This window comes from Amblyomma mixtum, chromosome 2 (genome assembly GCF_055824585.1).
Source record: "Amblyomma mixtum isolate Tamu chromosome 2, ASM5582458v1, whole genome shotgun sequence".
In the NCBI taxonomy this organism is placed as follows: domain Eukaryota; kingdom Metazoa; phylum Arthropoda; class Arachnida; order Ixodida; family Ixodidae; genus Amblyomma; species Amblyomma mixtum.
This window is the reverse complement of record NC_143013.1, coordinates 85,261,578-85,288,052: the sequence shown is the minus strand read 5'-3', so window position 1 is coordinate 85,288,052 and position 26,475 is coordinate 85,261,578. Positions and strand designations below refer to the sequence as shown.

The window sequence follows — 26,475 nt, the reverse complement described above, 5'->3', positions numbered from 1 at the left end:
GATCAAGCGCTCCACAAAACGGTGAAGCGCACTGCACGCTTTGAACCTTTGAACTTAAAACCGACTCATGTATATCTAACGAGCACGAGCTGCACGTCAGTTTAGGTTCTCCGAGACCTGTCTTGTTTTACACGCTTTCCTTTCTGTCTTCTCGTTGGTTCTCCAGCTGCCTCTCAAGAAAACTTCACCCTGACCGCGGCGACATGACCAAACCCAGATTAAGCGAGTCGCCAGTCTACGAGCGTATAACGTTACAACTACACCAATACCCTCAAGGCTGTAAAAAATAAAAATAAATAAAGAAACTGTGCCAGTAGAAAAACTTCCTACAGGAGTGGTTTAGGTTTGGTTTATTTGGGTTTAACGTCCCAGAGCGACTAAGGCTATGAAAGACGCCGTAGTGTACAGGGCTTCGGATAGTTTCGACCACCTGGGGTTCTTTGACGTGCACTGACATCGCACAGAACATGGGCCTCTAGCATTTCGTCCGATCGAGATGCGACCGCCGTGGCCGGGATCGAACCCGCGTCTTTCGGGTCAGCAGCCGAGCACCATAACCACTGAGCCACGGCGGCGGCCTCCCAGAGAAGGACGAACTACTTTTATTTCGGACGCGTATTAAGCCCCCAGAACGTATACATACAGCTTAGCGCACCAATGCCTGTCCTGTTGGTCGTTCCAACGGGACGACCGACTTACCCAGATGCCAACGGTGTATATCTCTTGTACCAAGATCTGGCGCGCTGTTTCTGCACAAAGCAGAGAAGGAAGACGAAGGCGAGAAGCCACTTACATTTACTACCCGTATAGCTCGTGAAATGCAGAAAACCGATAACAGCCAAAGCAAATGTCAAGTTTAGACCCCTAGAGCAGCTTATCTTTGAATTAACAGCGTCAACACACAGCTTAAACTGTCATAATTTGCTCTCAGTAAAAATAGACTCTACAGCTCCTTCTGTGTATGCTGGTGTTTGGCCAGCATACAACAAAAGGCACATTTATAGCTCAGAACATCGCATTTTAAAATTCTTCCCGCCACACGATTCAAACTCGTGACGTATAAACCGAGAAATGGACTCCGTGATCCCAGCTTTGAAGTAAACGACGATATAGCCCAGCCTCTGAGATTCGCGAAGAAAAACTGTAGATCCACCGCACTTCACTAGCGAAATCGGCCAGAGACGGCCGACGACAGCTGTTCGTAATTTATTGGCCGTTTCTAATTTATAGAAAGCTTCGCCTCCAGTAAAAGTACCGCCTTGTGATTTAGAATGCAGTGATACGTCAATACAGGCCAACTTCAATTTCTCATCAGTATTCTTTTGACTAACATCAAAGTGAACGCTTTGTCATGCAATGTCGTGTCGCTTTGTCGTGACCAAGATCAAAGTGCTCGGACGACAGTGCTCGCACAGGGAGCTTGCTTTTGGATGAGTCGAAAAAGGTAGTACATGCAGTAGTACATAGGGCAAAACATATGTCTAGAACGACCAAACTGTGTGTTCCATAGCTGCCAAAGCCGCTGCGAATAGGAAGGGGAATAATTACAATGAAATACTATGAGTTTAACTGCACATGCTTAGATCCAGACAATTTTTAACCAAATGTTATCGTTAGGTATCGCGTGTTCAGCCCGAAACACGCCCAAAGCGTGTTCTAGGCAAGCGTTTTGCCCTCTGTACGTTTTGCCCCAGAGCATGCGGCCGCGCATGCAGTAGGAAGAAATTTAATGAATAGCAGCAGCACAAATATGTAAGTTCAGGACCACCAAAAACGAGAACAGAAAATTAGGGAGCTACACACTTCAGCTACGCCTTAAGTTCATGATGCGACAGCGTTAATGGTTATTTGCTACTTAACTTTTTTTCTTAATTAGTACCTTTCTATTGCACATACTCATAAGCAAACATCACCAGACATACCAGACCAAGTGAAACAGCAAGGTCTCCGTTCAATCACGTCGAACGAACGCGCCTCAATGGGCCGCGTGTCTGACTCACAGTCACGGGTTCGATTCTCAACTAATCATCCCAATTTACCTTCTCAGCGTAACAAATTTGCTTTACACCCTTATTTGGGATATGACATTTCAGTCATGCTGCCACCTCATAGTCGCAGTCTAACTCGAATTTTAATCGTTTTCATCCCACGGCTCAACGTGTGACGTCACAGCCCTATCGATCAATCCTGAATTAGTGCGCCAACGCACACGGCTGCTCCTTCGAAATTCCTTTCTAACCCTGTTGCGTTAAAACAATAACAACAACAAAAATCTTCCACCAGCCTTAACAGAAAGAGCACAGCGCGGCAGAGAGCACGCGGATATGAGCATCTACGCGTCTTGCAAGCGCGGAAACTTCGTCGAGCGAGGCCGGTCCCTGAAAGAGGCCTTTACGTTCAAGACACTCCAGGGTCACGTGGTACAACCGCTGTTCTATAAAACGCGAGTGGGAGCGCACAACGGTGTCCCCCGATTCTTAACGACTCGTTACACTCCGCAGGACGCCTGTACACCGCCACAGACCTTTTTCTCGAATGATAAACGCGAGAAAAACGACACGGGAAAACGGACCTTGTCAAACGCATTTTCAGGCGCGCGTATATCACTTCTCTTGCGAGGGACGTTATACGTGTACGGCCTTATCTCAGCGCACTACCAAACGCAACCACGCCGGAGAACAAATATTCTCTCCCCACTGTTTAAACAGCCGAAAGCCCCGAGGCCCGAACTTCCCGAAGGACACGGCCTACGCCGCGATGGCCATCTTCAGAGCAGTTAAAACGGACCTCTCGTACTTCGTTCGCTCCGTGTCTTTCTCGTTTATTTTTGCAGCTCAAGAAGGGCACGGCTTTCGTATCGATCCCCCATCACTCCGCTCCGCAAAGCCCGCGAACCTGAGGAGGTTCCTTTTCGAGCTGCCGCAAAGGTATTTGTCCGGGCGCATACACTTATCCCATTTCATTCGGCGCACGCACACAGCGAAGACCGACGTAAAGATACACGCGACGTAAAGATACGAGAACACGCTGGGAAGCGCCCTGTACAGTCGTCAGGACCTTTGGGCCGTGGCGCGGGTCCCTGTGCAAACAGAGGATAAAGAGAGTCTGGCGACCGCCACATTTCGTCACCAAACTCTCCCGCACATCCCCCTCCTGTCTTTCTCCCCTAAGGCTTCTCACTTCTTCCTATTGCAAGAGTGTTTTCGAACGGTCACACAGGCAGAAATGCAAAAAGGAACATATCCGCCCAATATCAAGGAAAGAAGGAAATTAAAAAAAGAAAAGATTTAAGGACGGAGCTGCATTTCTGTGAGAGCAGCAGTCGCCTTCGTTTCCTCGACCGGGCTGTACACCGTAGCGAAACGAAGCTAGATGACAAACCATTACAGAAACTAACGTGCAGTGTTTCAGTATCGAGTCGTACCGTATCGTATCGAGTCGATAAGTGCTCTAGAAATCATTCGCTAAAATGTCGAAACATTCCTAAACACACACAAAATTGACGATGACATCGATGATGAAGATAATGATGATAGCGAGACCCTGTACAACGGGTGGACCCCAGCGTATTTCTCTCCCAGCCTCTGCGACAAGAAGATAAATCAGTCCGTTAAATTAGCCAAGCTCCCAAAACAGGGAAGACGAGAGAGAGAGAGAGAGAGAGAGAGAGAAATCTCCGCGTCGAGGAAGACATAACGTTCCCACGCCTGCGTGTGTGTGTTTAAGAGTGGCCGCATAAATTTCCCCAGGCCCCCACGTGATGACATAACAAAGTTCCCCCATCACCCCTTTCCCTCCTGCTTCTTCTCTCCTCTTCCGGCTTAGTGCATGCAAAGCAGGATTTATCCATCCGCGCCGTCTGAATATCGAAGCCCGGCAGCCCGACCCACACAGCTCCCTCTACAAACAGATAACAGATAACGAGGTTCTCCGGCGGGGTGAAGACGCGCCGCACTCGTTATGGTCGCCTTGAAACGCACGCCGGAAACGTTCGCTCAACGGTGGCTCTTTTTTTTTTTCTTTTTTTAGCTTCGGATCCCCCCGAGAACGGGCCATTTTAAAATGCAAGAAGAAGACTTTCCAAAATCCGCGGAGCCCCCCCAAGAGAAACGCGCCGGCGAGGAAGGCAGACGCCGAAAGTTCGCAAATGCAGCTACCGGCCGGTGCCTGCAGAAACCAGTGGGATAGCGAAGGCAGTACGCTCTCAACATGAATACGCTTATATTTGAGTAAAAAGGGAGTAATACCCCTGTCACACAAGCAAATTTAATGTCATTCGAACCTAATGGCATTCGATGCATCGATAATGACTGCGACATTGAAACTGGCGTGGAAAGCACAAGGACAGCGACAAAGGAACCGACGGGTTCCTTGGCCGCACATTGCCGCAAATGCAAAGTAAAGACAACAGGTGGTAATGAAGAAAAATGCGTTCCGCTCTTTAGCCACACGAGAGTGCTGAGGCGGCTTGATAGGCAGGGTGATAGGGAGATATTTGAAGCATTTTGCATTGATAAGGCAGGGGACAAGTGCGTGAGCACACCCTCAGTAGCCCTCACGAAAAAAGAGATAATCTATCTGTCAAAAAACTTGCGCGTCAATTTGGTTTAAATGTTTACTCTTTGTTATGACAACCTGCTTCGTGATAAAGAGAAGGGGGCGGGGGTACAGCCTCCTGAGCATGCGCCGAATACAAGTGTAAAAATCTGTTATGTGTGCATTAAAACGTCAGTTGAAGTCTAGCGTGCTGTCCCGTCGGTTCCTTTGTCGCTGTCTTTGTGCTTTCCACGCTAGTTGAAATGTCGAAGTCACTAACAAATTCACACGAACTAGCGCAACTGTCTTCCATGATGCATCCAATGTCATTTGGTCTCTTTCGGTGCTACACGGAAAAAAATAATGTCATTCGAAAATGATGGCATCGACGATCAGTGAAAAAAAATAGTCCAACTGAACAACATCAGCGCGCATAAAAGATGTTTGAAATTGTTGTGCAATGTTTAAAAAGCGGGTGAGAACATTTGTGCACCGTATTATAAGCTTGAAATATTATTTGCGGCCATTCTCCACCACTTTATAGCCATCAAAAGCCAAGACAAGTACAAAGTCAACCACAAATCCGATATATGTAAACAAACAAAATGGCTGACATGGCGGCGCGCGGACACGCGCTACACGCGCGGAGCTTGGAAATGACTTGCAAAAGGTGAACTGCTCAGTTACGTCTTTAAGTACCTTCGAGCTTAACTAACATGGCGCGCCAACCAGCAAGAATCACGCATCCCAAAATGACCGACGGTCGCGGGAAAGACGCTGCTTCACGCTGGGCCGCTGCTGTAGGCTGCTGAGACCGAGAGTAATATCAATCCACGACAGCCTCTAGTGTGAACAGATTCACACCAACATTAACATTTTTTTAGCAGAACTAAATAAATGCACTTTCTAAGTTTGGCAATGTGCACATTATTTTTTCGCATCGCTTGTTCCTGCGGCGTATCTGGTGTCCAGAGTACGCATTTGGTTTGAGATCGAATGTGAATGAGTTCCCTCGATTTCGAATGTCATTCGAACCTAATGACATTACATGTTCCCGTATAGCAGTCGAATAATGACATTAGGTGCTAATGTCACTCCTTTTTAAAGGTAGTGTTCTATACCACCGTTCTAGACGATACCTTACTCCCTCTTTAGACCTTTCTGTTTCGGGTCAACCGGGACTGCAGCGCGCGTAAGAGTAAAACCGCGTGGGCACGAAGATAGTCGCTCTCGTTACGAAGCATAACACTGCTAGTCGAATCAAAGCGTAGCGCATAACAGGGATTCGCACCGACGACCTCTGGTACCCCAAACCGTGACTTTTTGAAACTTCAAACGTCCATTACGGCTAAATTAATTGACGTAGGGGCATTCGAAGTGGTGTCAAACGATTTGTCTTCTTGCACTGTACACGTTCGCATCAAAGAAAGTAGATATCCGGATATAACGAAACATCTGTATCGGATATAGCGAGTATGGCTAATGACGTAATATAGTAGTAGTAGTAGTATGTAGTAGTATGTTTATTTGGCCATATTATATACAATATGCCCTCGAGGTGAGGCTAAAGGAGGTAGACCAAGCATGCCTCCTGACAAGGCCTACACCCCGATCAACACATCATGGAAACGGGAGCCGAATGGACAAAAGATAAAAAACAATGAGAAGACATGATCACAATAGAAAATAGTTAATGATAGACAATAATAAATATCAATTAACAATAAACAAAACATTTCATAATGTGCACATTAAAAAAAGCTGTAGACAAACACACCTCAAAAAACTAAGTATACAGAGTTAGCTGAAATTTAACCGGGGGGGAATCGTCAGTTTTTTCTTAAATACAGACACACTACAACTTTCTAAAGCAATCTGAATAAGAGACTGGTAGGCATTACACAATGTTATAATTTGACAATCGGTTGTTTGTTTACCATAATTTGTTCTGGGTCTTTCGTTCGTTTCGATATTCGTTCAATATTGCTATTGCTCGATACCCATCGCTGCTTCAGCGTTTTGCTCTGTTGCTTGAAGTCACTGCCACGGCTGCCGCCGTTTGGCTGGCACCGACGGCGTTCACGCAGTCGCACAACCGCTGGAAGCCAGGAGGACACAACCGCTGCTTCTGCCACCGCCGACCCGTGGCCCCGAGGGCACAGTTCGGCCGCGAGGCACCGACAAATTGCATTTGGTCGCTGCAGCCGTGGCCGCGCGGTTCTCCCCGAAGCGAGGGGAGTTATGGCTCCCGTCCCGTTCTCCAGGGATGGTGGAAAGGGGGAAAAGGTGGCGAAGAGGATGAGAAGGTGGAGCACACAAAGCGGGAAAGGGAAAATAAAAAAAAAGCTAAATGATGGGACAGCAGAACAACCGCATCACAGGAGGAATAGCAGACCGCGAGATGAGGTTGATTGGAGAAAGGGGACTGCGGGAAACGATAGATGGGGAATTTCGGGAAGAGCGAAAGAAAAGTGAGGCAAGGTCGTTGAGCCGGAGGGGAGGGGGCCTCGGGAATAAGTGGAATGTATAAAAGGATTGACGCAAATCGGCCAGGAACAAAACGGAGGAGGCCGCTGCAGCGTAAGTGGCTTCATTTGGAAGAACGGCACGTGGGATAAGTTTTAAGATAGGAGCTATATGGGGAGACGCTATAGCGGCTAGTGGTGCCAGTGCGGTCGGCGTTTTATTTTTTTCTTTCTTATCGCGAAATGAGGACACTGGTGACAGTTGTACGAAGAACAAAGGGATTAGAATGTACGGAATGGTTTGCAGGCGGAGGAACGTTCCGAAGTTGGAGCGGCGCTGCAAAAAAACTAGAAAGAAAAATAGAAAGTTGAATCAGGTGGCGAGGAGGGAAAGGGCAGGGAGGGTCAGAAGGAGCAATAAATTTGGTAAACATCACATCTGTTTCAAAACTTTACTTAAGAAAGGGATGTCGTTTTTCGAACGACCGGTACGAACAGACAAAAGATACAAGAACGGGCGGCAGGGGATTAAGAGGCCGAGGGGACAATCTATAATTGGGAGCCCGCAATTAAAAATTGCAAGGTCTCGGTTCTTCCTCGACGCAGTGAATGGCCTCAGAGAGTGCTGCAATGGATGGCTTACTGGAAATAAGACAGCGCTGGGCGAAAAAGCACGAATATAATTGCATACAAAAAGCAAAAGCAAGCAGAAAACAAACCAAACACTGCCGCACGTAAAACAAACTCGCCGCCGCACGCAGGAAGGCGCTCAAACATCTGGGGACGACGCGGAGAAGCAACACCGAAGGAAAAGGCACAAAGGGGCAGGGACATCATGGCCGCCTTTCGTCGTCAAAACTGTTCAGCCCCAATATACATAAACGCGTTCCGGCGAAGGGGATATTTGCATGTCTTCGACCACTGTCGCCAGCGAGAACTCGCTCGCGAGGAGCGAGAAGATGTTCGGGGACGGTAACAAGATTACCAAAGTTCCCTCGCGTTTCTCGGTGTTCTTTCCTTGTCCCTTCTTCTTGTTTTCCAAACTTTCTCAGCTTCTTTAATTTTCTTTCTCAGACTTACTTTCAAAACCCTTCTTATCTTCCCCGGGGGCATCTTATAAGTAGCTGGTCGTTATATTCGCGCCTCAAAACGGTAGCTCCTCGCTAAAGCGCTTAAAGACTCTGGTCTCGCCGCGGCAACAAGGAAAGAAACAAACTACGTTGTCTTGCACAAAAACCGTGCAGCGGTGCTGAAGCTGCACCAAAGTTCAGCTTAGTCGTGATGAAGTTCGCGACAACGCAAAAAAAAAAACCTTGGGGGGGGGGGGGGGGGGGTGCAAGTATTGGTGATTGGCCGACAGCTGCGCTCTGACCAATCACAATGAGCCGACAATACGACACGGCCGCGGCGTCGACCAATCCTGTGCAAAGCTTTCTGAGCTGGCTCTCGATTAGTCGATGCCTATGCTAGCTTCCCTCATACTGCGCTGTTTTAGTGACAGAGGGCAGTAAGGTAGAAGGGGAGAAAGGGGGTGGGGGGGACCATATGCAAAAGGAAAACTTCCCAAATAAGCTCCAATACGAGAGCTTCGCTAAGGGGGGAAAAAAGTTCCAAACAGGCAGGGTCACAACAGACAGGGACGCTTTATCATAGCCGTTATGCATGCGTGCATGTGCTAGTCTCAAAGGGAGAGCGGGTGATAGGAGGAGGGGAGTTCAGCCGCGTATGTTTGGACACAAGCTGCAGGTATACATACAACGGACGCTTACACAAGCACGCGCAACGGGGCGCTGGGTATGTAGATTTAAATTCGCGAGAGACCAAAAGTAGCGTGAGCGAAAGTCTAGGCTGAAGATCATGCATGCAGCAGCATCGGCGGCAATGAAGAAAAAAAAAATCTTATTTATTTCGTTTTCTTACAGACTCTCATCTGGAGGGTTCAATGCACGCCATGCACGCAGCTTGAATGTAACCGCCGCACCGCGCTGCATGCGTCGTTCTCGAACGTATGCAGACGATCGCGGAAGAAGGCTTAGCACGCGAACATGTACTCATCCCAAGCTCTTGCGATAGGTGGAGCTGTGCGGTGCAGCAGCTTAGGGTGCCTCAGGCGAGCGGACATCAAGGCACCCTAGAGCAGTTGCGCCGTTGCTGGATAGTAACCGGAGTAAGCCCCCACTGCAACTAAACCTTGAACAAGTAGCCACGCTTGAATCCTCTTACTCTGTGAAGATTGTTCGACCTAGCTAGCAATGCTAGTATTAAGGCGAAAGCCTTCAATGGCGCATACTGTCGTCCGTTAGCAGACGGTGTCACACATTTGGCAGCGCGCTAACTCGGGAACTAAAAAAGATAGAAGAAAGCAAATTGTTGCTTTAGACAGAGGAGAAAAAAATAAACTTTCGAGCCAAGTCTGATGATTTTAGATTAATTAGTTAATTATAGGCAAAAATGTCGAAACTGCGTCGAAATAGCGCGCACGTCGATAGAGCCACGGGAACGGTGTGACGTCACATCCACCGGAAGTCGTCACGGCATAGTGAAGATTGTCACAGAACAGTCGGAAAAACGTCGGATTTGTGTCAAATTAGATAGAAAAATGCGTAATTAAGCGTAACTAAAACTTAAGATCCCCAAAAAATGTATAATTTGGGTATCGATATAGCCACAGGAACGGTGTGACGTCACATTCGCTGGAAGTCGTCACGGCATGGAGTTCTCGGCTCTCGCCTCAGAACACTTTAGTTTCCAAAGTGCCCTCGCATTTTTTTCGACAGTCGTTAAGGACTTTATGTGCGCGTTTTTTCTTTTCCTCTGCGCGAAGCAGAGCACATACTCGTAGCGCCACGTTTTACCGAAAAGCTGCTTACGCTTAAACTCAGTTTTTAAATCTCTCCTAACCCCGAGAGCGTATACTGTTCTCTGGAGACAGGGAAACCAAGTCACGGAGAGAACACGGTCGGCGGTATCGCCATCGCTATCACTTTTTAGGGCCGGGGCGCGGCGAGGAATGGGTAAATTTCTTATTACACTAACGGGGCCGGTAGGTGCGCTTTCTGCACACTCCTCGATTTTTGCTACACAGGGGGTATTCACTCGATCGTAAGTGGCCGCCATATTGGTGTACATGGAGAACGGCCAAAGGCAGCGCGCCGTATCTAATCGGCTTATCACCCCGCCGCGGTGGCTCAGAGGTTACGGCGTTCGGCTGCTGCCCCCGAAAGTCGCGGGTTCGATCCCGGCCGCGGCGGCTGAATTTCGATGGCGCCGAAATTCTAGAGGCCCGTATACTGTGCGATGTCAGTGCACGTTAAAGAACCCCAAACTTCCCACCAAACTTTCGACCCAACTGGTCGAAACTTTTCCGGAGCGCTTCACTACACTCTAAGAAAAAAGGGTGTAAGAAGGGTGCATCTTCACGACTTATGCTATCTGAAGACGCATGGACTAAAGATGCACTTTGCGGAGTGCATCGTTACACCCGTGTGGAGGTGGTGGAGGCCGTTAGTCTCTTTCAGAAAACTTACCCCCTTTTTTACTCTTCAAACCAGCTGTGTTCCCTCTGCGCGAAGACGCTGTACAGCAAAGTATGCAGCCCTCACCGCCTCCCCTCCCTCTCGAAGATGGCCCTCTCCCGAAAGCGGGGTGGCGGGGTTATTTTGAGGACAATAGTTAAAAGCTACGCTGGCTCACGCTCCCCCACTGCATTGATCCTTTCACCCGCGCTGGCGACACTGACCGCGCCTCCTCGCTTCTTCAAGGGACCAGAAGCTATTTCTTCGAAGAACACGTACAGCGATCTTCTGCCCATCTCCGCCTGGAGGCGGCTTGCGGATGCACAGAACGTTACTGAAAAAAGGTGCATTGGCCGCGATCAGCCACAACAACCATCACGCATGCAAACATGCTCTTGGTTGCTAACGACCAAAATAATCATTAATATTCGGTGCATGTGATTTCATACTCATGATTGGATATCATTTTAAAAAGAAGTAAGTCAGCAAAGACAGACGGCATGATCGGTGCTGTGTTACTCTTCTGACCAATCGCAGCTCTGAACGAAATCAACAGTTTAGCGCTTCAACACACCAGAGGCCCGAAAATTATTGCGCTTATAATTTCGGCTTGTGGTTACGCTTTTATTAAAGCGGTAATAAAAGCTTTAAAAGGAACAGTTTTGCTTCACAGCCAGCGTAAGCTCTATTAGTCAGCGCTGTTCTTCATTTTCTAATAGCGTACGATAAATACCAGGGCGGTTAATTCCCTCCGTACAATTTCGAATAATGTGCACCGCTTTTCGAATAACCCCTCGTTGTGGCACATGTTCCTGAGCAAATAACAGACGAATAGCAGAAAGGGTTCAGGTTAACATGCATACAAGTTAATAAATCAAAATCAGACCAACGAGCGAGATTGTTGACGCAGTAATTTTATGTTAGCTGAAGATGCAATGTAACGCAAATCCCGAATAAATTGCACTCTCATATTTCTGCTCCATTTCAACAACAAAAAAGAGCCCTACTCGCTGATAACCACGTGATCTTCACCACTAATACTGACAACGCTGAAAAACAAAAATGCAAGAAACTAGGGAAGGAATAATTCTGCATCTGAACTGAGTTGTGAACGTGGCCTGACCATTCCATATATATATATATAGGTACTTTTTTGTTTAGAGCACTTTTACCAAGACACGAGCCAGTCCTCAGAGTCGCACTTTTGCTGGTCTACTATGAGATCACCAGCATTTGTACATCTGCTCGGAAACTCCTCAACGCAGCGTAAAAGACATTTCTACGTTTCCTTTCCAACAAGTGTACGGATCCTTTCTCTCGGCACAAGATAGCGAAGCCCATAGTAATCAGTTTCCGAGATAGCTGCATTTCCTGATCATGTTTTGGCGCATACAAGTGTTTCACACAGAAGCAATTCAATTTCAGCTTATTTTAAATTGATAAACAGGGAGCGAGGTGACCAAAGCGATTTAAGTCTATTCGAACTTCTCTTGCGTATGAAATTGTGCTGCACGCCTACAAGAGCAGAAATTAGCTTAAACTCAGTGTACGTGTACGTAACTTTTAGCTTTTAGGTTGTTCCGCGCAGCTTTAATGCAGTCAAGTAGTACTGATAGTCAGAAATGAAGTTGACTACCTCCATTTTTTTTTCGAACTGTAGCGCTATGGAAGCATCGAATTCCGCAACAAACCGGGAGCCAGAGGAAACAGTAATCAAGGCGCTTATATTGCGGCAGTGCATTGTGAATTCTTATGGAATGGTTCATGCGTCAGGAAATAACTCTTTCTTTTAGAGGCTAATGATAAGCACTAAACAGTACATTGCACTAGATAGACGCAGCCCGAAGACCCAAGCTGGAAAATAAATGAAACTACGGCGTATAAACCGGCAGGTTTTCCTTCATTATCGTAAGTTGCTTCGGATGACTGAGACTTTTGTCTTGTACGCACAAATAAAACTGAGCTAAAGGACACATTGTATCGCACTGACGAACCAATCTTTAACAAAAGCATAAATTCAGCGGTGGCAACTGCCTATATAGAATAAAATGAAAGCGCGTAAATAGACGGAATCGCCCGAATAACCAGTCGGTTGAAGCGTCTTAACGGATGCTTGCTGGCATAGCGCTGGCAGTGCTCCATTTCTGCTCTGTTGACCCATTTTGAAAATATTTTGAGAACTTCGCGAACACTGGAACGATGAGAGGTGAGAACTGCTGCATCAGCAGTGGTCGACTGTCGTTTGAAGCCCTCTTCTGCGCCATCTTCCTCAAATGTTCAAATTTTGTGAATCCCCTTTTTTTGCCTGACGCTTCTGATCACTCGATGCGGCTTTATTAAATCCATATCTCTACAGCTGTATCTATTTCGATTGAGTTAAACTATTTTTGAACAGAGCGGTTTTTTTGCTTTCTTCGGATTATCCTCACACGTGCGGCCCCATAAGCACAAAAGAAAGTTGAAATTTCTCGCAGCAATATCACGCGGCAATATCAGTATTTAAAACTGTTACTGTACCTGACATTGAATCAATAATGCTGCAGCATTTACATCGCTTTTTTAGCCGGTTCTGTGAATGATTTAGAAGTACAGGAAGGGCAGTTTATTGATTTCGCAGTGCCTCCTGTACGCGGTAGTACGAGAACTTCCGAATGATGCTCGTAACTTTAAGCTGCAGCTGCTCTGAAAACTATTATGTTGCATACACCACACATTTACGGCAGCATCTGCGTAATTCATACTGCGTAATAGCTGGCTGCATTAAAAGCTTCAAAGGGATACTGCAAGAACTGACAAGACGAGTCTCGCCGCGCTCGTTGTCTCCGATAAACGAAGAGTTGTGCGCACGCCGAAAGCGCGGAAAAATACGTGCACAAGGGCAGAGAGGCGCATGCAAAAATAATAAGCTACCAGCACATTGCAAGGACCAAAGGTTGTTGCCCCGCACGCGGGCGGCTTGACCTTGGGACACTACTGGGAACGCAGACATTCTTTCAGTCAGCGGAGAAAAGGAAAAGAGGGGAAGCGCGGGGTCCGGCGGAACGAAAGAAAGGCACGAAGCATGGAGGAAGGAAAACCTCCTCTGTAATTCCTCTAAGCAAGCTTTGGAAGCGATGGCTGGCGATGGGTTGTAGATTTATAGAGGCTAGAAGGTTTACAGTAGTTTCTCCCTTCTCCCTCCTCAGGTCACGTGACTGTCTATTTGGATTGGCCGCTCGCATAGAGTCGAAGACGAAGCCGCTGTTTACCGCGCCTGGGTGCCGTGCGTGCAAGTCGCGACGCGCATTCCTCTTTTCATCTTGTAGTACGGGCCTGTGTGCGTTTAGGTTCTGTTCAGCGATTACTACATCGTGCAAGCTTCATCGATGTGTGATGCTGCAGTGGGCGACATCTTCGCGAAAGAGTCAACGTCTGAAAGAAACAGCGCACGCCAGATCGTCGCGGCGCCCTCATCGTACGGATTCTTTGCGCCCAATTTCAACCGTACAAGTAAGTGACATTTTCGTTTTGTCATACGGGTTGTTTCCTGCCATCAAGTTATGGTGCGTTCAATACAGATTTTTTATCATGGATTGTGTGCGCGAGCCGCTGCTTGTTGCTATTTCTTGTTTTGAGCCGGTCGCGTGCGGCCGGAGGGAGCCTATCGTGTACAACACGCGATCGCAGCGGCGCAATCTCCAGGCGTCTTTCTCATGCTTTCTTTCGCTGCAGGCTCTGATCTTCGTCTGCCGTGCGAAAGAACATTGCCGGTCGTCTGTTCAACGCCAAGTATTTGTCCCTGCTCACGACCATTTAGTAAGGTAAGTCCAAACCGTAGTCTCCGTTCAGAAATGGGCGAGTAAATTAGTGTGCGCGCTTCTGTGGCACGTACTGCGCGCAGTGCTCACATCTACTGCAGCGCTGTATGTGATTTTTATTGGACAATAATCCCTTTATAATTTTAGCGCTGCAAGGCAACTCCTTCTGCCAGGCCGCTTTTTTTTTTTTGCGAATGGACGGCGTCAATTTTTTTTTTCTTTACCACGGAGTAGCAAGCAAACGATAAAACAGTAAACGTGAAATTTATTTATTCATAGGCAAGAAATTAGCAGCTCATTTGTGCTCTGCTCTTCCAGGCATGCGGCCGTTTTCGCTTACACCTTGCAATATTTTTGCTAACCCAGAATGTGACTTATCATGCCAGCAGTTTTACTGCTTTCGAATGGCAAGATGCGCTTGCTAATGGTGTTAAGTTGATATGTAACTGGCTCTTCACTCAGGCTGAGAACTAATAGAGAAAAGTGAACTTGTTTAGTTCTTTTTACTAGTGAAAAGGTCGGGGCTAGTTGGTGGCCAAACATTAGCTCACAAAAGCGTACAGTCTATGTCACCTCTTTTTGTGCTGTTGTATTCTCTTATGAAAGAGTGAGACTTTAGGTTTGATGTCGCTCTAAGAGGTTGAATAGAAGAATACGCTAGTATCTAAGCTTTTCTGTTTAGAACAATAAGGATTTTGGTTGCACTGGGGTAATCTGTCAACAAAAAAAAATTCTGTAATGAATGCTGTCAATCTTCGTAAGCAGTAACAGTATAGTTCTTTCTTTTTTCTGCAGTGGCTGTTAGAAGATATGTTAATTATGTTAGGCACTTAGTGACAATTCACTGGTAATAGGCCATTGTGCTGTAGAAGTTTGTCTAGGCTTATTATGCCAGTGCACTGCGTCAATTATGCCTGTTATAAATATGTGGCAAGTGCTGTAATGGATAAAATTTGGAATAAAAAGTTTTTTCTCGTTTTCAAACTATTCCTGTCGTTTTTTGAGCATGTGTGCTGCCATTACGTGGTTTAATGAACATATAAGTTATCACTAACAGTTAACTCGCAGCGCTGGACATCCTGGTCACGGCACCAGTTAAAGAAAACAGAAGGTCCGAATATGGCCGGTTGGTCTGATCGTATGCTCGTCCGGCGACACGTTGCCGGTTGGGGCAGCAACTCCAACCTTCTTCAGACAAACTGATTTAATCAAGACGAGACCGAAATACAAACACTTAGAGAAAAGGCGGTTTAAAGAAAGGCTGTTAAAAAAAAGGCCGTCGAAAAGCGGCCGAGACTGGGACTCGGCGCGCTCTCCCCGCTCTTTGTTTGCAGCGGTTTTTATCCCCTCGATAATTGGGCGGAGCTTTAATAAACCGGCTCTCGCCCAATTCCAACCAATACTGCTGCAGTGGCACTGCGCATACAAGTAGGCGGAGCCCAGTGCACGCCAGGGCCCGACTCTGGAGGCGCCACTGCTTAGCTAGACAGTCGGGGGTTTAAGGAGTCGCCGACCTTATTGTCCCCCACCTCCACTTCTATGTTTGTCAAGGGATCCTTTCAAGGGGTCGTCGGCCCCTTGGTCCCCGAAAAGGCGGTCGCGGTCTTTCCCGCAGCCTTGGACGGCATCCGAAGCGCGCGACCCGCTGTCGCCATTCCTAACCCCTCCCGACTTCAGACGGACACGGTAGGGGGAGAATTAGCCTACGGGCGCCGTAGGCTTCTGCCTTAACACCTCCCCACCAAGAATGTTGGGTGGACGCTCGCCGTACACACAACATACCAAAGCGCTCAAAAGTACCAAAGACCCGGCCGTGAACAAAAAAAAAAAAGAAACCCCAACAGCACACACACAAAAAAAAAAACGCATCTCAACTGAGCACTGTACGAACAATATAAAAAAAGGAGCGCTTCTGCGTCCTACTAACAACTGCACAAATAGCATGTTCAAGACCACGGGATGCATGCATCAACACTCACACTCCTTAACTTCTTTTCACAAGCAACCACAACAGTCGAAACACCCGTAGCATAGGAGTCCAACAGTCCACAACGTTCCCCCATGTTCCCCCACTCTCACCCACTGCCCCATTGTGTGCCCGAGCCAAGGAACATTTTTACGCTTTATGCGACCTGGCAGTGGCAGAGTGGGCTAAGGCTGAGGACATAGGCATTCGTCGCTAGCCACCAGGATCGAACCCCTGATCGGTTCTCATAACAGTAAACATTACGTGCCGCAGCGTGCACAATCCCCACATTCTTCCTGCTTTCCGCGGTCGCTCATCTCCTACCGCAGTGGAGCCGCCGCCCGTATGCGCATACGGTGCACAAGCCTCCGCACAAGGCCCTAAGTGCCTGTGCCTAGAGGGCCTCCTAGAATGTGGCATGGCCAGCTCAACCAATTCCTCACCAGCCACCTCTAGGTTTGCGATTAGCCTGTTGCGGAGACCCGCAAGGGGATCGAAGCATTTTTCACGGTTCGCCCCTATCAGCGGCAATCTAACTTCGCTCCTGTGAGGGCATGGGGCGCATTCGCCGTCGCCACTGCTCAGATTCCACTCATCTACGCCGGAGCTTCTCGCGGCGCTGCACGAGTCTGAGCTGTCCGGATCGAAAGAGCCTCGCTTGTCCAGCTGTGCTGCCGGCTTCTCCGACACCGCTGTGAGTGCCGCACCTGGTGTTTGAACAGACATGCCACTTTCAGAACACTCTGCTTCGGTGGGCAACAAAAGGTCGCAGTGGGTAACCCGGCTGGCCGAGCAGTTCATGTCGTTGTGCTCATCAGTGCCATTAGTATCAATAACAGCATGCTCCTCGCAGCACTCGACCGGCACCGTCTCATCACTGGTCGCATTTTTCTCAGGCACATCCGTGGAGCTCACCTCCACCTTGGGATTCAAAGACTCCTGGTCTTTGTCAGCAATAATGCCTGACTCCACAACTCGCGGCTCCTCGACACTAACCACAGCTGCACCGTCTGCGGGAACGCGCGATTCCTCTTGTCGCTCCTCAGTAGGAACCGACTGAATGCCGCTGACGCTATCCTCTTTATTCAAGGCTTCGCTCAGCGTTTCAGCAGCGTCCCATACGATGCGGTACGACGGCAACTGTGCTACCTCCCGCAGTACTCTAGCCGCTCTCCGTGAGCGCTCCTCCTCCTCAATTCTCTTTCTCTCCTTGCGTAGCTTCTCTTCGGCTATCGCTAACTGACGCTTGAGGTCTTCAATGTACGCGTCACTTCTTTCCTTTTCCCTGGCTCGCTCGGCCTCAGACATCTGCGCTCGCTCCTGGCCATACCTATAGCCACAGCCATATCCACTCCGCCAACCTAATGTTGCCATGGTGGCCTGGTTAATTCTAACCTTGCGGCTCAAGCACTCCCAAGGCAAGTAAAGTGAGAATGGGGCAACTCACTCCGCTGTCCAGCTGTACATCATGGCACTTGCGATGCAGCATCGGCAGGTTGCGTCCTTAGGCGATGATGTCCGGCACCCAGGGCTCACAGCAGGCCCATCACTTGCTCCCGGCAGACGAAGTCGGCAAACGCAGGTGCCGCCGAAGTCGCAGCGCTTCGCTCCGTCGGTCTCGCTTCGCTGCCTCTCGGCGCTGTCGTGGAGTCTTGACTCCGAGGCCTCTCACTCAGATGTCACCTCAAACGGACCTTGGTCCCCGGGGCTTCTCACCAAGATGTTGCCCCGTCAGTCTTCAGGAAAGTACTGCCTCCAACCGCTTCGCAGAAAGCCGCTCGGACTATCCTGGTCACGGCACCAGTTAACTCGCAGCGCTGGACATCCTGGTCACGGCACCAGTTAAAGAAAACAGAAGGTCCGAATATGGCCGGTTGGTCTGATCGTATGCTCGTCCGGCGACACGTTGCCGGTTGGGGCAGCAACTCCAACCTTCTTCAGACAAACTGATTTAATCAAGACGAGACCGAAATACAAACACTTAGAGAAAAGGCGGTTTAAAGAAAGGCTGTAAAAAAAAAGGCCGTCGAAAAGCGGCCGAGACTGGGACTCGGCGCGCTCTCCCCGCTCTTTGTTTGCAGCGGTTTTTATCCCCTCGATAATTGGGCGGAGCTTTAATAAACCGGCTCTCGCCCAATTCCAACCAATACTGCTGCAGTGGCACTGCGCATACAAGTAGGCGGAGCCCAGTGCACGCCAGGGCCCGACTCTGGAGGCGCCACTGCTTAGCTAGACAGTCGGGGGTTTAAGGAGTCGCCGACCTTATTGTCCCCCACCTCCACTTCTATGTTTGTCAAGGGATCCTTTCAAGGGGTCGTCGGCCCCTTGGTCCCCGAAAAGGCGGTCGCGGTCTTTCCCGCAGCCTTGGACGGCATCCGAAGCGCGCGACCCGCTGTCGCCATTCCTAACCCCTCCCGACTTCAGACGGACACGGTAGGGGGAGAATTAGCCTACGGGCGCCGTAGGCTTCTGCCTTAACAACTAACCATTACACTAACGCTATAAATGACACCTCTATTGCAGTGCACCTGGGAGAAGGAGGGATGCAAAAGTGCACAACCATTGTCACTCCTAGCACCGAAGTTCAGCCTGGATTCTTCAAAACCGTACGAGTGGCCGGGACTAGATGTGTGTGGTATGTATGTTTTTATGTAATTGGGACATTGTTGCGAGTTCATCATCACTTGATGTCCATCCGTGAACATAGTATGCTATGTTGCGCAGCTGCAGCCATTCTATTACAGAGATTTTAGAGCTTTTCAGTGTTTTCGAGGACTTAGTTCTGAAAGAATTTCTGAATAATGGTTTGAATAATTGTGACCACTTTTTATGGCATGAAGTATAAATGCAGTTTTTTTTCTGCAAAAGTAGGCTGGACTTCAGCAAAGATTTCATATTGAATTAGTTTGAGAGGCGCTGCCTACAATTCATGTTGCTGGAGAAGTCAGAAAAAATGATGCAGAGTTATGGTAATGCTTGGCAGGGTGGCATGCTACCAAGCTAATATGACTAGCATCGTTTATGCATGTAGAGCTTAATGTGATATGAAGGTATGTGAGGCTGTTCATCTTCTTTGCACTGTTCACACTTTCTTTTTGAGTAGGAAGGTGCTATTCACTGATGTGAATAATTTCCAATAACTCACGTGAACCCATATTTGTTCTATTTCACATTGGAGTGAACTTAGAATTTAACTAAGCTCACGTGCCCTGCATGTGACAGCAGATATCGAAGGCAACTGGTTTGATAGCCATTCTTGCATGCTGTCAGTCAGTGTTTACAATTTCATTATGCTAAGCATCTGAAAAGATGTGTAAAGGTAACACAACATTCTGTTGTGCCAGCAAAATGTAATTCATGAGAATTACTGCTGCTGCATATGCTGCAAGCATTGGATGAAGCAGCACTGTCTAAATAAAAAGACGAGATTTGTAATTTCCTCAAGAAAAAATAGTGCTTTAGAGGGAGACTGTTCTATGCTGCTTGTGTAGTTAATGTAGTCTGTCAGTGAAGGCCAGTCCATAACCAAAGCTTTTTGCACAGGCATAATGTAGAGGTGTAGTATGAAACAGGCTATGAACGTGAATAAAAAATATGTGGTCCAAATAATTTTTTTGGTATGACGTTACCTCATGCATGGAGACAACTCTTTAAATGTGTAAGTTGCCCTTGCTATTATTTCACGTTTAGCCAAAAGCTTTTCCTTGTTTTCCAGGAGTGGTAGACTAAGATTTATAGTGCATAGCCTTTGTGCATAGGCCTTTCACCAGGTATTTAAACTGTATCGAAAGGCTGTGACAATGGAATGCACCCAGAAATGCCATCACAGGCACAAGCTTCCTGCTGTTTGCTAATCGGAAATGAATTCACAGGTAATATGTGCAGGGAAAATTACAGTTGGAAGTATCACTCACTGATGCTCAGATAATCACCTACACTTGCCTTTTAGGAAGAAAATTCACTGTATGGGCAACAAAACATATAATGGCAACAGAGACCAGAGACATATTGTTAGCAAGGGCTGCATGAAACCTTAACCACTCTAGATACAGAGAAATAAAAACACGAGAATGGTGGGAAGGGTTTGTTAAACGGCATTTCATTTTATCACCTTTTAGTAGCTTCCATTTCATGCACATGTTTTTCTGTTTCTTGATATGACCCTCTTCTTAGTCTGGCATCCGGGATGCCAGACTAAGACTTGCCCGGCCCGTCAAAAGACTCCCGGATGCCAGTCTGGCATCCGGGAGCCTAACCGTGCAGCTGGGCACAATGTTCTGGATTTTTCCTGAGAAGCCAGTGTGCTTGTGATAATGTCAGCATATGTGAGTGATTAAGTAGCTGCCATTTAGGACATGTTTTGTTTTTCCTGCATATCTTTTCTGATTTTGGTTCTCATTAATAAACAGAAGCCTGCACTTGTGGCATTGTTTTCATGCATCGCCCTTTATCCCTGCCTTTTGTGTGGTTTACACTTTTAGACCTGAATTAACTAAGCCCATGGTCACGTCGTCTGAGCTTTGTGGTTGCAAAATTCATTATATGTTTTCTTCTCTGTGCAGGTCAAATACATGGTACATACTGCCTCCACCTGTATGAAGAAGACTGCCAGGGTCATTGCTGTAATATGGTGTAGCATGTGACAAAATAAATATGACGGTATGTTTCTTTCTCCGATTCGTTTATGAATTCTTTGTGTACATTCTGCAGTAGTACCTGCACCTGAACACAATGGCACAGACCATCTCACATGAAAGATTCGTCGCAACATTTTGACACTGCCTGCACTTCCAGAAAGACTTGGGCTTCTACCATATGGGTCAACTTTAGTTCTGCATTCAATGGGCAGGTTTATGCTACAGAAGGGTAATAATGCTCTCGTGTGGACAGTATAAATACACCACCGAGTAGTGCATAGATACCCTTTGCAGTAGGGCATTACTTTGTACCACTAGAAGGGTAACTTTATCCATCATGTAAGGGTATAAGCATGCACCACAGGGGTGCAAACTTTGCTCTGTTTATGACGGTATAAGTTTAGTCTTTGACAAAGTAACTTTGCACTTCTATACATAGCATAAATTTACCTGCTAAAGGTGCAAACTTGCACCTTGCATGCTAGGTTATGTTTATGCTTTCCTCAGGCTAACATTTACCCCTTTTAGAAAGGCGTAATGTTATACCTAACTAGTTTAAAGTTACTCTTCCTATGTGAGTGCAAGTTTAGGCTATTAGAGCGTAACATTACTCTATGTGCGAGAGCATAAATACTTAGTCTCCAAGAAACAGCGTAACCTTACCCCCAAAAAGGTGTCAGCTCAGCGACAAGTGTTTTACCCCCCAAAAAGACTAAGATCACACCTTTTTTTCTTAGAGTGTACGGCGTTCCTCATAGCCTGAGTTGCTTTGCGACGTTAAACCCCAATAAACCAAACCTAATCGGCTTATCGCCACCTGTTTCGGACCGTACGGCTTAAGCTGAGCACTGTACACCAAAACGGCACCTGTCCCTCCAAGTGAATACCTCCTATACTACAACTCTATGTATAAAATTTTTACGCGGAGAGAAGCCGAAGTGCCGCCGCGGTGGCTCAGTGGTTATGGTGCTCGGCTGCTGACCCGAAAGACGCGGGTTCGATCCCGGCCGCGGCGGTTGAATTTCTTTGGAGGAGAAATTCGAGGCCCGTGTACTGTGCGATGTCAGTGCACGTTAAAGAACCCCAGGTGGTCGAAATTTTCGGAGCCCTCCACTACGGCGTCTCTCATAGCCTTAGTCGCTTTGGGACGTTAAACCCTATAAACCAACCAGAAGCCGAAGTAAACCAGACCCCTACGAATTAATGAGTACAGAATAAAACTTGAAAAACAAAAATAAGAGATGGAAAGGAGTAAAAAAAAATAAAGAACTCGACCTCGCGCTCGCTCCGCCAGCCTGGGTGTCCTTCCCTTCGCTCGCGCATGCATGGGCACGTGGAATTTCCGTTACACTCCCCGGGAACACGAGACGCTGTCGCCAGCAGCGCACGTGCTAGCCAGCTTCCTGGCTACGCCAATCTACGCAAGCAAGCTACAACAGGTAGGAAAAGATGGCGTCTCCAGTGTACGCGCACACAAGACGAAAACACGTTCTTCTGGTACACAGTGTTTCACCTAAAACTTTACACAATTTAAAAAAAAAGAAGGCTAATTGAGTTAGAACCGCGCCTTTTTCGGCATAGAATTCTAAGCGGTGTAGTACATCTTCTAAGTAATACTGCTGAGCAGTAATTGCTAAGACGTGCTAAGTAGCAGCTTGGTTACCCAATATTGAATAGTTAACACTTTAACTATTAATTTAGGCTTCTTAATTATTGAGAGGAGTGTAGCCCATAGTTAGTTATATCCACATAAGTTTTTAAAATTTCAAAAACGGTTACCCTCGGCGCCGTGGCCCAACAAATTTTGGCTGTTTCGACGAATTAAGTGCACTGTAGAGGTTGCTTTGCCTGCAAGCTTTGCGAAAGCCCATGTATTTTGGCGTGATGTAGCCGAAATTTTCAGGGCAACAGTGCAAAAGCTAACTAAACACGATTAAAAGATTCTAAAAGCTGATAGGCATATTACTTACGGTGGGCTACACGCCTGCGAATAATTAAGGAGCTTAAGAGTAATAGAAAGTTAACTATTCAATAATAGTTATCCAGCCTGTTAGTTAGCACTTAGCAGTATTTTGATGAACTGCGCCGCTTACAATGCATTGCCGAAAAAAAAAAGCGCTGTTTTAACTGAAAAACGTATTTCTAAAATTGTGTAAAATCTTAGGTGAACACGACAGTCAAGTGAACACGACAGCCAAGCAAGGAAAAATTGCAACGCGCACAGGCAAATGGCTGCGCTTACACTCTGCCTAATACTTGCAGAAAAAAGCACGAAAACCAACTGATAACTGTGTCAACAAGCTTTGAAAATGTGTACCCCCACTCTCCCTGGTCCAGAAAACACTGCAGGAGTGTGATTCGTAGGCTTTGCTCCCACAGTAATATCAGCTATCATGGTAACGGTGACAATCCTACGACTGAACGGATCCACGTTGCTAGATTAGTAGGCCATGTATTTTTGTCCGCAGGGCAACGGTGTAACGGCTGGCTATCGAGAGGCGTTCCCATAAAGTCTGCCACCGGAGGTTAGCAACAATGTGTAGCAGATGGCATGTGCTTTTGAATGTGGCCGCCGCTTTCGTGCTAACGTCAGCATTATTAATAACTCGTTAGGGAACACCTTTTTGAAAACTTCCGTACCTCGCGTCCACAAACTGCTGGGTGCGCTGAAGAAAGCAGTAGACTCCGCAACGGTGAAAAGTGTGACAGAGGAGCAGGTGTGTTTTAGTAAGCGAGCCGCGATAGCAACCGCGCTCTCGTAAACCCGCCGTATAGTTGCGGGAAAAGCCACAGCTGCTCCCATTTCTATGAGGCTTAGCGAAGCCAGAAATGAGCCGTTGTATAAAAGGTTGGCAAGTTTTTTCGACAAAATTTATACAGTGTATGGACCAATATATCGCGCCAGGTCCTCCGGACATCGAAGGCTTAATATTGCAGAATAAGTGCTTAAAGTAACTATGCGCTCACACGAGACGAAGCTGACGCAGCTTGCGTGGAGAGCTGTGATCGATATGGGACATTTTCTGAGATTATAGCGTAGAAGACTACGTTTCGCGGCATCTATTTTAATAGAGACAAACCAAAAGGGTTAACAAATAAATATATAACAACACAAAAAAAGTTCCGTTGATACTTAAATAAAAATAAAATATTTCTCGAATTTCTAGTTTCACTACAGAAAAAAAAAAGAAAGACGTAAGGAAAGGATTAATGCACCCAACTAAACAAACTCCGCAATAGTTAACTCGCGCGAGATGTTTTCTGCGAGGCATAGGAGCGCCAAAAGAAACGTCACGTGACAATAAAAAAAGCGGGCGGCGGTAACGAGACATACACTCATCGATCCGAGGTCTGGATAGGCGTCACGAGCCCCACTACGAAGTAAGGAGCCAAGCCAGATGCACAGCGACCCGCTTCCATTTGCGCGAGTCGCTTACTGCCCCGAAAAGGCTTGTCCCAGTATACCGAAAGGCAAACAGAAAAAAAAAAAAGAAAAAGAGGTCAAAGAGACATTCCTTCCTTTCTTTTCTGCAGTCATGCACGCAACTAGGCATTCGAACCAGATCACCCACGTTAAAATATCCAGAAGATACATCCAGTATATACCCACGCAGTGTCTACGACCCAACAATTTCGCCAAAGCCTAGACGGTGTAGCAACCATCACCTCCAAAAACCTTGGCTTGTCTGATGTGCGCCTAAGACAAGAAAAAGCTAACATTAAGTACAAAAAAAAAAAAGAATAATCAAACGGTGTGCCGCTTCACAATGAAAAAAAAAAAAGTGGCAGAGAATGTTTACAACATTCGATTCAGAGCGAAAGCACGTTTTTGTTTTCTTTTCTTTACCAGACTGTTTTCACTGATTTTACATGCATGAATAATGACTGAACTGAGGCACACACACGAGATGACTGATTCAATTTCCTGCTTTTTTTTTTTTTTTTAGCGGGCACGCAAAAGACGATTTTGCTCGGGTCAGAACCTCCGGATTAGTGCTGCGTGGAAGACAATGATGAACGGGCAGTGCCGCGGGACGGAGCACTCGCGCTAGGCAGGCCTTCGTAGAGAAGACGACATTGAGGATAGGCACATACACGCGGAAGACCATTTTGCTAGGCTCAGAACATTCCAATTAAAGCTTTCGCTCTAATATAAAACTCACCCTACACAGCCCGCATCTTCGCAAATGTGTAGTTAAGAGCTATCCGTATAGTTCCAGTCCACTTTACTGGTTGACAAGCATACGATTTAGCTGATTCGTCAACTACGCACAGTTATTATTTTTTTATCATGACACACGCCTCACCTGAGCACGCTTGCCACTTAGGCTCTACATAGAGAGAGATAGAGCAAAGCAGACATTTGGGCTAGTTGGTGTGAATTCATGGCGGAAAAAACACCCATTTCGTCTGTTTTCCGCCATGTTCTTATTGTTTTATGGTGAGTACTAACAGTCAGTTGGCATTGTGTAATGATGCTCTTACTGTTTAATGAGTACTAACAGTCAATCAGCATTATATAATCATGTCATTCATGCTCCTGTTATTACCCCTATTTATGTAATCCCCCCCCCCCCCCCCCCCCCCCTCACACAATACTCCATGCTTGGAGCCTGTGAGGCAACGTGAATAAATAAATAAATGAATTCACACCAACCAGCCCAAATTTTGTCTGTTTTTTCTAATAAACCTTAGTTGCGAGTGAGCGCTTGTAGTGTCTCCCCTCTTGTTCTGTGTTTTCTGTCTTAGTTTGCGCTATTTTTTTCGTCCATGAAGAGAGATAGAGCTATCGCAGCAGGAAAACGCAAGAATTCCACACACGTGCAGAGAGAGAGAGAGAGGGGCAGCCGCATGGACGCGTCACGTTCGCCTATAAACCACGACCGCTGCGCAAACCCACACGTCGCCGGCTGAACGTCGAAGCGCTTCCCATGCCGCCCGCCACTCGAAGAAGGGCCAGAGTCCGTCCCGGTCTGCACGCACGCCAGCAGGGCAGCTTGCCTGACACGATGCGGAGGACTCTGCTCTCTCCCAGTCTTTCACTCACGTTCTTTCTCTCTCGCCCCTTCTACACCCTCTATCGGCGTCAGCGCACACCAGGAAAACGTAACCTAGGCACGCGCGTCGCTCTATCCTCGCTATCTTAACGCACTGAAGAACGCGGGAAAGCGCAAGCACTCGACTAGACCAAAAGCTTTTCTACGTTCGCCAAGCCATGCGCGCGCGCTTCGATGCGACTAACCGAGGCCTCCGCCCTGCTTCAGCGCGTGAAAGGTAATTTTGCTGTCGCGCTTCCACGATGGGATAAAACGGTCCCACGCACGGCAAGCGCCATTACTCGAGTTTGTGATGCGGCAAGGATGCAAACATAAACAGCCGTTTAACACCCATCAGGGCGCGAACGCGCAGGTAGATGCACAGTTTGCCGGAAAGCCATGCCGGAAGTTATGCTGGCCATGCCCAGTTATGCCGGAAGTCCGTGCTGGGCTCGCACAGACTGTTCACCTTTCTGCACGCCCAGACAGTACGCAGAGAAGAGGTTATAATTGTACGGTACAA

At 47.3% G+C, this 26,475-nt stretch overlaps 1 protein-coding gene and 1 long non-coding RNA gene across 2 annotated transcripts in view; both read left to right on the top strand.

Moving 5' to 3' along the window:
- The window catches only part of LOC149359987 (uncharacterized), a 270,465-nt gene that overhangs the window by 53,135 nt on the left and 190,855 nt on the right, over positions 1 to 26,475 (top strand). The window lies entirely within an intron of this gene.
- On the top strand, positions 14,237 to 21,001 carry LOC149359988 (uncharacterized). The gene is made up of 3 exons (XR_016288305.1): positions 14,237 to 14,316; positions 18,803 to 18,914; positions 20,842 to 21,001. It is a non-coding gene; the product is annotated as an uncharacterized LOC149359988 (long non-coding RNA).